Raw genomic sequence first — 14,309 nt, forward strand, 5'->3', positions numbered from 1 at the left:
ATATGGTCTGGAATATCCCTTTGGTCAGTTGGGGTCAGCTGTCTCAGCTGTGTCCCCCCCCAGCTTCTTGTGCACCCCCAGCCTACTCACTGACAGGGCAGTTTGAGAAGCAGAAAAGGCCTTGACACTGTTCTGGTTGAGTTACTGAACAGTTACTGCACTGTTCAGCCGTAACTAAAACATTGGTGTGTTATTAACACTGTTTTCATCACATATCCGAAACGTAACACCATACAAGCTACTATGAAGAAAATTAACTCTATCCCAGCAAAAATCAGTACCAGAAGACAAAGAAAATAGAGTTTGAGAAGTGATCCTGGCTTTTTTCTTCCTTGGACTCAATTTTGCACAGCTTGGACTGTGTGGAAAAAGTTCATTCACCTTCCCATTGCTTGTCTACAGAAAATTTTCCCCAGAGACAGAAAGAAGGCTCAGAATCACATCCAACATATGTGTCGGTTCCAAAATACAAGTTTTAGAAAACATATGCTGCAACAACTGCTGGCAAAACCTGGCATGGAAATTTCGTTTGTTGAGCGATACAAAATTAAAATCTTGGGTCACTATTAAGCTGCCAAGGTCTGTACTGGTTTCCCCACAAAAGCCTCACAGGTGTTTGATTTCTGCTGAGAGAGCATTCCACTCGGGACTGGACTCTTCCAGAACTTACAGTGAAAGTGTAAAAGTATACTTAGGAGGCTTTGGCCTTAGAAGTGAGAGTGAGACTGTCCTCCAAGAAACAAGGACAACACACAGGACCACAGTTGTGTCAGAAACACATCCTGCTTCACAGGCTATTTGTTCTACACATGAAACCATAAAGCTTTGAAGGCATCTGTTCCTGCCAAGTCCCTGGTGGATGTGGCTAAGGTTCATCAGACCCCTTGTAGCCCTTCCTTCAGACCTCTGTGTGAATCCCCTTCCTACCACTGTTCATGTTATCTTTAATTAGTTGTATCCAGTATATTCTTTTCTGAAAAAGAAAATTAAAAATTTTGAATTTTTTTTCCAAAATTCAGTTCATAAATTCAGCTCCAAAACTCACCATCATAGCATCCTCTAGCCTTTCTAACACAATGGCACAACCTATGAAATTATATTTTTCTTTGAGGAAAATACACAGTAATATTTTTCGGCATTTCCTCTCTAAGCAAAAGCTTGCACAGATGACTTCAGACATTAGTTCTAAACCATCAGCTACTACAATTGCTGTTTTTCCTCCCAGATCTTTATATTTTACCAGTTACTCATTGTTTCATCATGTAGTCTTCCTACCTGGACCATATTTTGAGCTGGACTAAAGCAATGCATTTTAGCTGTGCATGAAGGCTTCAGCCCATAGAAAATTCCGCTGAATACAGAGTGTTGCATCAATATGGGCTGCTCTGAGCACATCATACCTGTCTTTCCTTCTCTGCACTGGAGTTTCCTAGGAGTTTTTAATTCTCATCTTAACAGATGAGGTGAAATAGTACACATATGCTCTGACTATGAGGGCTTCATGCTCTCCAAGGGATCAGCGATATTTTGAGGGCTGGCCCAAGACTCTCATGAGAAGCATCAGAAGAACTAGAGATGGTCACAGACCTTACTCCCTTTTATGTTAGTGAAAAATTCCATTTTGACCTTGACATCTTTCAAAAAAATGCATAGCCATATTTGTTTTAGAGATAAGGAAAAGCAGCTGTAACAAAACGATCCATTGCATACATAACTCTGGGGAGAGAACAGGGAACAAACACCAAGTTGTACTTATTGATCATACTGCTTAAAACATTACTGAAAGATGCTCAAAGAATCAAATAATAAAGTGATGCAAATAGTTTAAGAGCTGTAATAGAACTGAACAGGGTTTCAGTAAGATGTATTTACTATGGTTGATAAGTTTCTTTTTTTTTTAACTATGCAATGCTTGAAACTTGAGACCAATCATATTAGAGCAAGAACCTACCTTCCCATATAATTTCTTAACGAAGGCAATTATTTCCTGAAATTGTCAAATGCTGATATCCAAATGATTACAGTAATTTCCTTAAGGGTCCCAGAAGAATCTAATTTATACAGAATATCTTCAGAAATATATTTTTGAGTATTTTGCAAAACAGTCTAATATATGGTACACTTTACAGGCCTCATTTCTATATTAGAGTGTCATCATTGAAAATCAGGCAAAGATCACAACTACTCTGGTTTGGTTTTTTTTCATAGAATCATAGAATAGTCCAGGTTGGAAGGGACCTTGAGAGATCATCTGGTCTAAACTTTCCTAGGAAAGGGAGTCTAGATGAGATTATCTAGCACCCTGTCCTGTTGTGTCTTGAAAACTTCCAGCGACGGGGACTCTACCACATTCCTGGGGACGCCGTTCCAGTGAATGATTCTTCTCACTGTAAAAAATGTCTTTCTTATGTTGATATGAAACTACTCCCAATGCAACTTGTACCCATTGCCCATTGTCTTCTCCACGTGGCTCCTTCTGAAGAGAGAGCCTCCATCCTCTTTGTAGCCATCTTTTAATTACTGGAATACTGTGATGAGGTCCTCCCTGAGCCTTCTCTTCTCCAGGGTGAAAAGACCTAACTCCTTCAGTCTTTCTTCACAGTGTAGGTTCTCCAGCACCTTGATCGTCTTTGTGGCCCTCTTTTGGACCCTCTCCTGTTTGTCCACATCTGTGGGGACTGCAACTGGACACAGTACTCCAGGTGCAGCATGTCAAGTGCTGAGTAGAGTGGGATGATTACATCCCTCTCTCTCCTAGCAATGACCCTGCAGATGCAGCCCAGGATCTGATTTGCATTTGCTGCTGCAGTGGTGCACTGCTGACACATGTTCAGCTTGTTGTTGTCCACCAGGACCCCAAAAATTCCAATAGCACCATATGAACTACTATGAAGAAAATTAACTCTATCCCAGACAAAACCTGTACCGGTTATTCTGTTCCAGGTGCAGGACTTAGAACTTGTCTTTGTTAAACTTCATACTGTTGTTGCTTGCCCACTCTTCCAGCCTGTCCAGGTCTCTCTTTAAGATGGCTCTCCCTTCTGACATGTTCACCTCACTGCGTGGTGAGTTTGGTGTCATCAGCAAACTTGGTGATGGTGCTTTCAATCCCATCACCCAGGTCATTTATGAAGATGTTGAACAGCGTGGGGCCCAGTATCGTTCCTTGGGGCACCCTACTTCTGACAGGCTGCCAGTCTGAGTAAAAACCATTGATCACCACCCTCTTGAGTGTGGCCTGTTAGCCAATTTTCCACCCATCTTGCAGACCACCCATCCAATCTGTATCTTGCCATTTTGTCCTTGAGAATGCTACAGGAAACAGTATTGAACACTTTGCTGAAGTCCAGGTAAACAACATCCACTGCTCTCCCCATGTCAACAGAACATGTTATTTTATTGTAGAATGTGATCAGGTTAGTCTGGCGTGATTTGCCCTTGGTAAATCTGTGCTGGCTCTTCCCAATCACCTGCTTCATTTGGTTTGTGATATTTTCTAGGAGGACTTGTTCCATTACTTTCCCAGGGATTGAAGTAAGACTAATGGGCCTGTAGTTTCCTGGGTCCTCTTTTCGGCCCTTCTTATAGTTGGGTATGACATTTACCCCTTCCAGTCATCAGGGAGATCTCCTGATCTCTGCAACTTTTCAGATTATAGACAGTGGCCTTGCACGAATATCAGCCACTTCTCTTAACACCCTGGGGTGCATTCTGTCCAGGCCCAGATTTATGTGGGTTGGGATCTTTGCAAGAGGCTGCAGACCAGCCCTTCCTCCACTACTGGTGGGTCAAAAGGTGGTGGTGTAGCTACTTGATCCTGTGATCTGGGGTCAGAGGCAAAGGCAGAGGCAAAGAAGGTATTGAGAACCTCTGACTTGTCAGCATTCCTAGTAACTAGTTTCCCTGCTCTTTTTAGTAATGGGCCTGTGTTTTCCCTATGCTTCTGCTTACTGCTCACCTATCTGAAGAATCCTTTCCTTTCTTTGTCACCTCATCATAGCTGGTCAAGAGAGAAAGTTTTATCATTCAGAGTGAGCAATTCACACACACCTTAAGGCCTTTGTGTCATTTAAGAGATTTCTAAGCTCCAGATTAGTAGTTTTGTCTAAAGCCTGGATCCCTTTTTATAATTTGGTGTTCTTCACTGTAAATGAAATCCAGATGTATTTGTAGTTTTCTTCTAGGCAAATCAGCCCTTTGTATTAGCATTAATTAATTGAGTCTCACTATATCACTCTGCAGCAGACTAGTTTTTCTATCAACTAATGTTGATATGAAAGCCTAGATAGTTAACTGTAAGTCAAGAATTTTTTCATGCTTTATATGAATACAGTAAAAAAAAAGTGTGCATACATATATATATGCACACACTGTTTTTTTAATTCAGGAGAAAACCAATTAAGCCTGCTATATAATGAGCAATCATGCCAACAACAAATCAATTTCCATATAATTTGTATGATGCGGTACTATAAATTCTACAAGCAGGATCAATAATTGGCAATAAAATACCAAGCTATAATTCTCCAACGTCCATGGCCAGACTACACATACTTATGTAAAAATAGAACTTAATTTTTAGTTTACTGTCTGTACAAGCTAATTTACTACATAAGAAAAAAAGTCAGGGGTCTGACCATTAGTACAATCTAAAACACTCCCAGAAAAACTAGAAAGCTTTTTGAGTGGGGTACAGGTAAGCATTTAGAGAAATTAAAGGAATCCAAGGATATCTCACCTGGTTTATGTCACCACTACAGAGTTGCACAGACCCAATAAAAAAATCTGTCTATCTGCCAGACCCATGAAAAAGTGCTTATTACAATAAGGCATTGAAAATGGTAATAGACACCTTTGTTGAGGTAGCCACATACCATATACCACTTCTGAATACCTGAAAAAGTTCTCTAGCAGAGCACAGATTCACAAGTGAGGAACAGTTAGGAGAGTATAAATGCAGAATGAGATCATCTGATCTTCATTCTGAATTCCTGTAAGGTGGAAAATCTATTATGAATTGGTATATCACTTTCTTTTTCTAGATATTTCGTGAACTACCTGTCTCTAGAATCTGGAGGAACTTCCAAAGAGATAAGGAACAGACCAAAACCACTGATCTTACTTTTGAATGCCAGTGTTTTGGGGAGAAAAACATACAGGAGAAAGTCCAGAGTCTAATGTAAATGTTTGCAGTTGATAGAGATGATGATAGAGTTTGAAGGGAATTCCTTAGGTTCCACACAAGCCTTTTCATTAGGCATGGTTTGTGCCTTGAAGTTCTTAAAAACAAAAAATTTCTCTTAAATGTAATTCAATTTACATTTCACAATTTTTCTTTCTTTGTAATATTTTTAGTTCTTTCAAATAGGGGAACAGATCAGAGTTGGTTGCTATTCCTTAGTAGCTTAAAGATAGTCAAATTTCATCTTTGAATAGAGACTTCTAAAATTCTGGCTAAATCACTGTGAACTGATTTTGGCTGGAGCATTACTAAGCTATTTACTAACTATTATAAGTATTTTAAAATTATGATGATTTCTAATTGTAGTGGATAAGATTCACCTCTGTATTAGACAAGGATCATGCTGACAATTTGATACAAAAGATGTAATGAACATTATTGTCACAGAGATAAGCTTCATCGTATCAAGAAATGTTAATTTTTAAGTAACATTATTTCCAACTCTTTTGCTTGTTCAGGTATCTAAAGACACAAAGCAAGTGCTACAAAACATTCCATAACATGGGGGTACAGAAAAAGAAAGTTAATTAATAACCAGATGGAATTCCTATTGTTGTCAATAGGTATAAGCAGAAAAATACATATTTCTAACCACAGTCTAATAGTCCAAGGTTAGTATATAGTAATAAAAATTGAAATATTATTTTCAAAAATCATCTGTTAGCTTATCAGGTTTTTGCTAATATCACTTTTTACATTTGATAATTCCTTTGATCAATGAATTGCAGTAAGAAAACCCCTTTCATTCCTGAAAGTTGCTGTTGATCACCATACTGTTGATACAAAATAGCATTTTTCTCTGGCTTCCCAGAATAGACAGTAACAAATTAAGCACATAATATATCACGACTATTAGAAAAATAAATGTAAAGAACAGATTGCAGATTCTCAAAGGAGGGAAAGTCTGCCTAAAACAGTACTGCCTATGCAATCTCCAAGTATAGGGCTAATATATATCATATTTCTACAGGTACATCTCCTTTTCCACCTGTAAATTTTGTGCAAGTAGAATTTAAAGATTTTTTTAAGCTGTCAGAGGGTACCAGATGCTTGTGTCAGAGCTATGAAACTAATTCTGACTAAGCTGTCATACTTTTGGAATTGTGAAAGTACACAGTGCTGAACAGCAGAGTACAAGTGCAGCAATTTTGACACTTCCTGAAAACATCTGATTTTTTTTTCCACAAGTGTTGATTTATGCACACACAGTAAATATAAAATTTTTAGGAAATATCAAACTTATGGCAAATTCACCATAGTTATTCATATTACTTTCTGGGGGAAAAAAAATCTTGTATCTTAATCCAAGTAGGTAGGAATTATGGGAGTCAGGCAGCAGGGGAATAAATTAAGATACAGGTCATTAAATGTCCTCATCTGCCTATACACAGGAAAAAAAGTTCTGTCATGAAATAGGACTACTCTGTAGTTCTCAGATACAGGCAAGTTTGTGCTCTGGCTTTTCTGTTCTCAGTTAGAGGTGGGTTTTTTGGAAAATCTTTTGAATCTCTAACCACTCTGTAATATACTTTAAGGCCAACAGAAAGACCCAGCTAGCAGAGACACCGCAGTCGCACAGCAAGGGCACAGAGCACCTCTGATGATGGTGATGCTTTAAGATAGGGGAGTAATGGTCTCAATACAACACAGGGCACGTTCTCTGTCATTGACTGCTGCAAACATCCGTGGCGCAGGAGAGATCTCTGGTGGGGAGGACACCTCTGTCCCGGTCTGGGTCTGGAGAGACGGTTGGTCCCTCTCCTGGGGACAGGGCAGCAGTGGCATCCCCTGTGCCTTGGTCACAGCCCTGAGTCACCCACTGAAGGAACTGCAGGAGGAGGTGAGCAACAGCATGGGTTCCTGATGACAGGAAAAATGCAAATATCACATATCTTTAAGAAGAGCAAGACATAGGATCCAGGTAACTGCAGTCAGCCAAATTTCAGTCTCTGGGAAGGTTATAGAGTGAATCCTCTTAGAAGCCATTTCATAAGCCACACATATGAAGGACAAGAAGATGGTTAGGAATGGCCAACATGGGTTTAGCAAGAACAAATAATGTCTGACTAACCTGATTGCCTGATATGATAACTGGCTTTGTGGAGAAGAGAAGGGCAGTGGATTTTGTATACCTTAACTTTAGTAAGGTCTTTGAGCTAGTCTTCTGTAGGCTCCTCATCACCAAATTGGTGAGATACTCACTGGATAACAGGATGATAAAGGTGGGTTGGAACCCTGGCTTGATTGCTGGGCTTAAAGTGTTGTGATCAGTGGTGAAAAGTCCAGCTGGCAGCCAGTAACTAGTAGCATCACTCAGGGATCCATGTTGGAGCCAATACTGTTTAATGTCTTCATTAACTGCCTGGGGTGGAGGGGACTCTCAGCTAGTTTGCAGATGGCACCAAATTTGGGGTTGCAGGACAGTCAATATGCAGGACACAGCAGCTATTCAGAAGGTCCTGGGCAACTGTCTCTATGTGGCCCTGCTTAAGCAGGGAGGCTGGACCAGATGTCCTCCAGCGGTCCTTTCCAACCTCAACCATTCTGTGATTCTGTGAAAAGCAAATGTGAAGTCTTGCATCTGTAATGGAATAACCCCACGCACTAGTACAGGCTGAGGGCCGACACCTGGGAAGCAGCTCTGCAGAAAATGACCTGAGGTGCTGTTGGACAACAAGCTGAACATGAGCCAGCGATGTGCCCTTGCAGCAAAGAAGGCCAGCAGTACACTTGGCTGCATTAGTAAGAGTGGAGCCAGCAGGTCAAAGGAAGTGATTCTTCCCTTCTGCTTGGCACCTGTGAGAGCATATGTGGACTGTCATGTCCATTTTTGGGCTCATTTAAAGAAAGATGTTGACATGCCACAGTGAGTCACATGGAGGGCAACTAAGCTGGCCATGGCTGGAGCACATGACTTATGAAGGGAAGCTGGGGGAATGGATTTGTTCAGCCATAAGAGAAGGCTCAAGGGAGACCTTATTGCTGTTAACAACTGACTGGAAGATAGAAGATGGAGCCAGACTCTTCTTGAATGTACATGGTGACAGAACAAGAGGCAATGAAGACATGTTGGAACAAGATGAAATCTCCGTCCTTGGTGATATTTTTCTGAAGTAATTCTAGAAGAAAAACTGGAGAAGAATGAGAAAAGTAAGCAGGACAGGAATTGTCAGTCAAGTCCTCACATCTGCTTCTGGCTGCCAATGGCAGGAGAGAGAGGTTTTTGCTTATCTCCTGAAGATGGTAAGTGAACAGGTTTACAAAGGCTGATATGGCTCATATGGAAAATGCTATGGAAACTATAAGACAACAATTGAAATGTTGACTATGTACATAGTCATGTGACAATAGACTATGTACAAAATTATCCTACAGCATGCTAAATGATAAACATTTCCTTTATGAATGAAAAGCTTATGTTTATACAGTTTTAGGCTAAATAGTCTTAGACACAAAAGTAAAAAGAAATATTGCTTTTGCTAAGAGAAATAAAGAAGATAGCTCTGGGAAGTTCAAGTCTCTCCTACCTTGACCCTTTCACCTGAAATGCTATCAATGGCTAGAAAACTCCTAATAACACCACTCATCGAACATTTAACAAAAAAAATCAGAAACTAAAAAGGCAAAGCAAGACCTTTTTTGGATATCCTTTTACATTCATGTTGCACCTGTTTAACATTAATGCCTAGTAGCATTCCAGTTACAACTGGACAAAGAATCCTTAAAAATATTTAACTATTCCAGCTCCTTAACTCAAAGATTGAAAAGACTCCTAGACTTTTTCAGAATATCCACCTTATCTGACAAATACAGGAAAATCAAGACTGGAAATTCCTGATTTATTTTTTTTTTCCTTTAAGATGAGATTCAAGAGTAACTGTTTCTCCTTTACAGTACACAGGTTTTTTTCAGATTCCTTCTACAGAAGACAAAAAGAATAACTTTTTTTTTTCTCTTGATCACCTTTAAGAAAGCAATTGTTCCTACTCAATAGCTTAGTAGTTTCTAAGGAAAACAGGCAAGAAGGAGCTAAACTCTTTGATAAGCAGAAATTATCTATGACTACAGATATTCACAGCCAGTTGGCAGACAGACAGATTTTGTTATTCTAGGCATGAATATCAGTACTGACAAGTAAAACTGGGTGTTGAATTCTCCTGTCCTGTACATTGAGTAATAAATAGGATACAAGGTACATTGCCTTACATATTATCATATCGGACTAAATATAAAACTGATAAAGCAAATGAAGTATTTGTTTAATAATTATAATTGCTGGGTATGTGACTACTGCTTCATCCAAGCAAACTAAAAGAAATGGTAGCTCAAGAATGTAATTTAGACGAGAAAAAATTAAAACAGTGTGCTTCACAAAGAACATATACAGTCCAGAACATCTCAGGAACAACTGCTGGCTGATCTATTGAATTGCCTGAAGGATGGACCCAGTGAAATTAAGACTACAGTCATAACTCCAATTTTAGCTCCTGAATTTTAGCTTTGGCATCCTGGCTTGTATCAAAAATAGCGTGGCCAGCAGGACTAGGGAAGTGATTGTGCCCCTGTACTCGGCACTGGTGAGGCCGCACCTCGAATACTGTGTTCAGTTTTGGGCCCCCCACTACAAGAGGGATATTGAGGTGCTGGAGCGTGTGCAGAGAAGGGCAACGAAGCTGGTGAAGGGTCTGGAGCACAAGTCTTATGAGGAGTGGCTGAGGGAGCTGGGACTGTTTAGCCTGGAGAAAAGGAGGCTGAGAGGAGACCTTATCGCTCTCTTCAACTACCTGAAAGGAGGTTGTAGAGAGGTGGGGGTCGGTCTCTTCTCCCAGGTAACAAGTGATAGGACAAGAGGAAATGGCCTCAAGTTGCGCCAGGGGAGGTTTAGACTGGATATTAGGAAATTTTTCTTCACCGAGAGGGTTATCAAGCATTGGAACAGGCTGCCCAGGGAAGTGGTGGAGTCGCCATCCCTGGAGGTATTTAAAGGACGTTTGGATGAGGTGCTTAGAGACATGGTGTAGTGGTGGTTTTGGCAGTGTTAGGTTTATGGTTGGACTCGATGATCTTAAAGGTCTTTTCCAACCTATATGATTCTGTGATTCTGTGATTCTGTGAATATGAAAACAATGCAATAGGGACACTGGATACGGACAAATAACTAGCCCAGCCCTTCACAATGAATGAAATGGATATTACCTCACTTTATTTGCAGAAGACTTATCAAGCTACTGTGGTTGCAGCAAGATATCACATCTGCATCTCTGAAAGATATCTTCTTAGGTCATGTCTGAGAAATGTTCCAGAGGCCTATGCTAAAACAATGTTCCATTTTTTATGCTTGGCTTATATAAGTCTACACCAGTAAATTCCATAGGATACAAATCTGTCCAAAACAATCATTATTTATTTTGTTAGTGTTATGAAAATGTCACTGTTCAAAAAGCCTGAAGCATCTGAGGAATTGCAAAGAATACTAATACTACTCCCAGTGTATGTACATAGATAAAGAGCTGCTTTAAGCCAATGCCTTACCCAGACACCTGGTGGATGTTCCATGAAGCTGAAGTAGAGCACAGCCTATACAGCATGTGTAGTGGAGACATAGTCAATATCTTAGAATCTCTAGTGATGATGGAGATACCCTACTGGAGAAAGACAAAATAACACTTTATTAGTGTAGGTTAAAAAAACCTTTGCACTGAGGTCAGAGAAATAGCTACAGAATAAAATAGCTACAGAAATAAGGGTAGGTTTTGTTTTTGATTGACAATTCACATCTCCAAGAATAGCTGGGAAAACCTTCCACCTTACAGTAATTCAATATCCATTTTGAAAAGCATTGCAAGGTGGTTTATATGAGAGAAATTGTTTAACTGCAGAATAGTATTGGCACTTAATAATAAACAGGTTAAAAGGTAATAACCAAGTGTAAAGGTGTTTTCAGTAGGCATCAGATGTGCAGTGAATGGATAATAATCAAGTATCATTTGTTAGGTTGAGGGTCAGACAGGCAATGGAGACTGCATATGATGAATGGAAGTCTGATGTATGCATGAGCAATATTGGATTGAAAGATATGTTTTAACCATTACGTATTAGGAAATAGAAAACAAAACAAGGATAGTTCCTAGTTTCACCATTATTACCCAAATAGAATAGGTATGCTTGAAATACCATTAGCATAAAGTTAACAATGTGAAAACAATACCAATTACCTCAAAACATACACTCCGCGGGTGAAACTCTAACTCTGACGAAGCCAATGACAAAACTGCTACCTTCCAGGAAGCTGAGATTTCATCTCCTACATTTATTTTGAGTTCTATCTTCTTAACAGTTGTCAAAATACACCTGTATGGTACCGGTTCCTGTTCCCATTCCAGACAGGTCAGGCAAGAGATAAAGAAGCTTGTGTTATATGTGCAATATGATTTTTGCAAGCCATGGCATACAATGCACAGTGACTTTCAGATTGCAGAGTGAGACTGACCACTGACAGATAGGAAAAAAAATCTTTGTTTCTATGTGATTTTAATAGAGCTGATGTAATAACCACTAAGAAACAACACGGACTGAGCACAACAGAAGTATAGGTAAACAATGCTGTACTGTGTGTAGTCCATGCAAAACCTTGTCCTAGAAGAAACAATTTTGAAGGAAATAATTCTACTGAAAAAGTTGAAAGAAAACTGTGAACAGCCCTGAGTATATTCTCACACACCCACCTATATTAAATATTTACAACTGTTATAAACTGTTTAGACTATGACCTTGCAGTTTCCTATCAGACTTGCATTTTAGTGATGATGTTTATAGGACATTTTATTAAAGATACTAAAACTTTTAATAGCCAAGTGTGGAGAATGCATCTGCAAAAATAACATAACGCTAAACAGAGCATTACAAATATGTACTGGAAATCCATTAATAAAGGGAATTGGGTATCTGTTTAAATTAAACATTTATCTTTCACTGTTGGTGGCAAAGGTTTAAAGCCAACACTAATAAGAAGAGCTAAACTATTGGCCTCATCAGTTGCTTGAGTAAGCTGTCATAAAATGAATTTCATGACCTCACTGGCTAGCTGTTTGCAAAACACGTCTTTACAGCAACATAATCCATAGTCCTCATGATATTGATGAAATTATTTATACTAATGGAAACTTTAGTCTAAGAAATACAGGACTCAGTGGTAACAGCCTGTGAGTATTAACACATAAACCCATGGAGATGGTTTTATCGTTACACCTGCAAAACTGGCTTCTTAGTAGAAACGGAAAAAAAGGTGATTTGTAAGTGAAGAGTAACATGAAACTCTAATCCTGCAAGATGATGCAGAGTACAAAATCTTACACTGCTTTAGAATTTCTTTGCAGGATTGGGACTGTACAATGAAAAGATACTGTTTTAAGGTATATATTCGGAAATATACTAGAAGATCTGGATGTCCCAACGCAATAGAAAATACATAAAAATAAGGCACTGCAACACCAAGTATTGCAACACCTAAGGATTTTTGTCTCTCTAGTTCATAAACTGTTAGTAAAAGTTTACAAAAAGTTCTGACTGGTTATCAATCTGTGGCCTATTTCCTGCATAATCACTTAATGCTATGATAGCTCCCTGCATCACTCTGTAAAGAACATGATGTTCTTGAACACCTTTCATGTATCCCAAGTGTCTCAGTCATGCCTTTCTGTCACAGCTTCCTAGGAAAAGAAATAAAACACCAAGTGCCTGATTTTCTGAAATGTTAGCCATATACCTATGTAACTACATTCCAAGGCAGCTGCAGATGCCTAACGGTTCAGAGAAATCCGATTCTACATCATTTCAGCCTTCTTAGCTAAAAAGAAAGTACTGCTTAGGTGCTTTTTTTCACTCAGTGAATTAACATTAACCCAAAGGTTCATCATTATTATTATTGGGTTTTGGCTATCATGACTATTTAGTCATTATATCATTTAGTCACATTATCTATATCATCTTGGTTAACAGCTCACATAGATTCTCCACTATAACAAACAGACCTTATTTTCCCTCTTGTCCCACTCAATAAATCTGTCCACTCCCCAGCAAATATGTCTTGGCAGCAGTCCAATCATGGGAGTCACTAACAAGATGGTACACCTGAGGTCAACCAAATCACTCTTTAATACAATAATCACATCTCGGCTTGGCAGTCAATCACCTATCATTCTCCCCAAATGAACAAACAAAACTGCAGGAGAAAATACTCCTGGGCACCAGCTTGCACTGAAATGGTGGCAACAGCTGGTCCAGCAGATGCTTCTCATGTGATTCAACACCTGTGCTTTTGCATATCTGCAGTAGGCCATGTTAGTAGATATTTCTTCCCCTTTTTTCAAAATCCTGAAATATTCATACCTAAATAAATGCTCCTAGAGATTTACCAGAACACTACTTCTGTTGCTTGAAGGAAAACATCCAGTTGTAGAAAAGAGCCTGAAAGAGCCTTAAAAGTCTCTATTAGTATAATCTCTGTACTTCATAATTTATGTGTGATATAGATTTGAGACATCTCAGTCCTCCTGGTATCCTATAAGACTGAAACACATATGGTAAAGAAATGCAATTAACCAGAGTGTTAGGCTGAGCTAATGTAGATGAGATAGGTACATATATGTATTTTTAAAATTAAAACTCAAGAGCTTTTGATTTGGTAAATGCACACTTCATTATTAGTATAAATAATTTCTTACTTCCTGAACAGAATAGCGGGGGTTTTGTTATCTTATATACATGTCAAAAATGTAGGACAGCGACCCAGTTTTGTATTAGAGGTTTATTAGACCTGTCTGTCTAGATACGTACAAAAAGAATGTGCATATAAAAATCCTTTGTCCTTCAATAGTCTTGTAAATCTTAGTACTGCATGGAAACATTTAGTCATGACTAACAAATCCACCCATTTGGAAATCTAATGATTTCAAAATGTACATTTCAGGAGTTAGACTCGATGATCCTTGGGGGTCCCTTCCAACTCAGGATATTCCATGATTCTATGATTCTACTTTCCATGTACTCAAATCTGTCAGAAAAAAAG

The sequence above is a fragment of the Mycteria americana genome, chromosome 2 (assembly GCF_035582795.1).
Source record: "Mycteria americana isolate JAX WOST 10 ecotype Jacksonville Zoo and Gardens chromosome 2, USCA_MyAme_1.0, whole genome shotgun sequence".
Lineage (NCBI taxonomy): Eukaryota > Metazoa > Chordata > Aves > Ciconiiformes > Ciconiidae > Mycteria > Mycteria americana.